Source organism: Lipotes vexillifer, unplaced genomic scaffold (assembly GCF_000442215.2).
Source record: "Lipotes vexillifer unplaced genomic scaffold, Lipotes_vexillifer_v1.1 scaffold633, whole genome shotgun sequence".
Taxonomy (NCBI): Eukaryota; Metazoa; Chordata; class Mammalia; order Artiodactyla; family Lipotidae; genus Lipotes; species Lipotes vexillifer.
This window is the reverse complement of record NW_006789455.1, coordinates 1121543-1125018: the sequence shown is the minus strand read 5'-3', so window position 1 is coordinate 1125018 and position 3476 is coordinate 1121543. Positions and strand designations below refer to the sequence as shown.

At 40.2% G+C, this 3476-nt stretch overlaps 1 pseudogene; it reads left to right on the top strand.

Annotated features, from left to right (window-relative positions):
- The first annotated feature begins 319 nt into the window (after window positions 1-319).
- Window positions 320-1489, top strand: LOC103087763 (methionine aminopeptidase 1 pseudogene; annotated as a pseudogene).
- Window positions 1490-3476: the final 1987 nt, after the last annotated feature.

Here is a 3476-nt window from a genome sequence, read left to right as displayed (position 1 = left end):
AAAGAGTCAAAGTTGTTAACAATTTCAAATGTGCGAATCATAAGATGCAATTTTGAAAATTAAGACTAATATAACCATATTAATAAAATACATTCTCATAATTATGCATTTTTGGTGTGAACCAACAAATATTATATATTTGAATATGAATTGTGGTGATGGTAAAAGCATTAACAGACTAGATGGGGGGTTGTGTGTAGGTACTGCTGTTGGGAGCTGAGAAAAGAAACTATGGCTGCTCTCTTGTGTGCACCATATTTTGAGTCTGAAAAGAGGAAGCCAAAGCTGGGAGGGGCTCGGTGAGGGGGTCCTCCAGCAGCCAGGCAGCATGGCGGCCTTGGAGATGCGTGTGTGCGAGATGGACGGTTGCAGCAGCGAGGCCAAGCTCCATTGTCACACCTGCATCAAGCTGGGCATCCAGGACTTGTACTTCTGCTCACAGGAATGTTTTCAAGGAAGTTCGGTTACTCACAAGTTACTACATATGAAAGCAAAAGATGAAAAGGCCAAGCAAGAAGTGTCTTCCTGGACTGTGGAAGGGGATATCAACACTGACCCATGGGCATGTTATTGATATACTACTAAACTCAGACCATATTATCCACTGATGTCAAGGCCAGTGCCAAGTCATAGTCAAAGACCAGATTATGCTGATCACCCTTTAGGAATGTCTGAATCTGAGCAGGCTCTTAAAGGTACTTCTCAAGTTAAGTTACTCTCATCTGAAGATATAGAAGTGATGCTACTGCTATGTAGGCTGGCTAGAGAAGCCTATGTGGACATTGATGCTGGGGTGATTAAACCAGTTGTAACTACTGAAGAAATAGATCATGCTGAACACTTAGCATATATTGCAAGAAATTGCTATCCTTCTTCCCTGAATTATTATAATTTCCCAAAGTCTTGCTGTACTTCAGTGAATGAAGTGATCTGCCATGGAATTCCAGAGAGATGGCCCTTGCAAGAAGGTGGCATTGTTAATGTGGACATCACTCTTTATCACAATGGTTATCATGGGGACCTGAATGAGATGTTTCTTGTTGGAGACATGGATGAGCGAGCACGGAAACTGGTTCAGACCACACGTGAGTGCCTGATGCAAGTCACTGATGCAGTGAAACTTGGTGTTCGATACAGAGAATTGGGAAACATTATCCAGAAACATAACCAAGAAAATTAATTTTCAGTTGTTCGAAGCTATTGTGGGCATGGAATCCACAAGCTTTTTCATACAGCCCTCAATGCACCTCACTAGGCCAAAAATAAAGCAGTTGGAGTGATGTAGGCCAGCCACATATTTACAATTGAGCCAATAATTTGTGAAGGTGGAAGGCAGGATGAAACCTGGCTGGATGGCTGGACAGCAGTGATGAGAGATGGGAAGCTGTCTGCCCAGTTTGAGCACAACCTGCTGGTCATGGACACTAGCTGTGAAATCCTAACCCTGTGACTCGATAGCTCATGGCCTCATTTCATGTCCCAATTTTAATTTCTCCTGAGATGGTGCATCTCGGTGATAACTTCTGGCTGTACTTTTCATTTTATTGAGAGTACAGAATGGAAGAGGAAAATTTTTAATTACTTGTTTTGTTTTGATTATAGATAAGGAAGGACTACAGCATTTGATGTGTGTCCTCAAGAACTTGTCTTGGGTCTGAAAAAGCCAAGAAGAATAAAGGAAGCATTTCTCCATTCCTCTCAATGCTCCCCTCTCCCCACAAAAAAAGTCTCTGCACACCCATTTTATTATGTTCCCTTTGAGCAATTTTACTTAAACCTGCTTCTAAGTTGATCTTATCACTGCCACAACTGGGCCATTAGAGCCAGCTAGTTTCCAGGTGAATGTTGGAGACGAGAATCCTTGAAACTTTATCAACATATATTGCTCCCGATTTTTTTAATTATATATGTATGGGACTATATATGTATACATTTTAAATTCCATATATGTAATTACTGAACACTATATGACCTGGGGTTTGCGTTGATTCTGCTCTAACAAGGTCAAAAGCTGTCATAAATGGACATGTCGTTTCCAGTGATTTAATCCCCATCTGGGAATTGACCTCCCTTCCCCCTGCTAATTATTTACTTTATAATTGTGTGTAAGGAAGCACTCGGTCAGCGAGACTTGCCAATGTGGATTCTGTAAGTGAATGGATGTGGAAAAATTCACTTTGGAAAAAGGTTATCAGATTTTAAAAAATCTAGTTTACGGCAAAAATAGCCATGTTCCAAATGGAAGCTGGCTGTGCAGAGAATGAGATTTTTGTAATCCATTGCTATTTCAGACCTCTGTTTGGTCCTAATGGGAGGAAAAACGCTCCCTTCCCCTCTCTGTCTTATTTCAAGGTCATCCCTTGGAGATATTCAGAGAAGGGTGGAAGGTGCACTGTGGATGTTGATGGGGAAAAACAGTTCTGAAATCTCTCCAGCAGTGAGCAGAGTCTGGAAATTCTAACGTTTAGTAAACCTGGTGGTGATGAGAAACAAACTTCTTTGGAGACTGGACTGTTGCCTTGCAGAAGGGATACAGCTGTCCTTGGTGTGCTGAAAACACACTTCTCCTTTACAAAGTTTGGAATCTCATTAGAAATGACCTCAGCTGCCCAACATCTGTGTTCCTTTCATTAGTTCAGTCCAAATGGGAGTGTATCCGGTGAAGACATATCAGATCAAAGTCATTGTCATTAGAGTGTACTTGATTACTGGGTATCTGGTGACTTTATTCAAGATAATTTGATACCACTGACATGTTACACTTGTACGAGAACACCTTTCCCAGAATGTCTCAGACCTTTATCACTTTAAAGGAATTATGATAATGTTTTCATTACTTTTATTATTTTAATGATTTACTAAAGTGGCTGAATTTGGTATACACTTTTGGGGGTATGTGTGTGAAGCTTTTTAACAAGCTGTAATATTTGTGAATGGAATGCCTTGCAACATGAATGTTAATATAATGTGTAAAATGAGATTTTAAAAGTTTGAATGATTATCCTGCCAAAAAAAGAAAAAAAAAGCTGATAGGGGATTGTGTACACCCAGCTGGAGGGTGTAGTCATGCATTCACATACAGCCTGCACATGAAGCAAGCGGACCATGCAGAAACAAATGGCTTCACGATTTCATTAGCTCCGCATTCAGAAACATTAATTAATTGAAGGGAGGTCCAGACCCACCTCCTATTCCCACCGAGATACAGATACTGTCACATAATTACATTTCTTCCCCACACCCAACCCGTCCCTACTCCCAGAGAAGTGAGAAGATGCAGGTCACACCACACCTTGTCTTCTCTCTCTCTCGGGAGCTCACTATAACTGGGCAGAAGAGAAGAAATGGCAATGATTGATTCCTGAATGTAAGAGTATTATTTATGCCAATAGAAGTGATATTTAATAACTGCATTAAACTACAAACTCCAAAATAACTTTATTTCTTTTTTTTTTTTTTTTTTTTTTTTTTTTTTT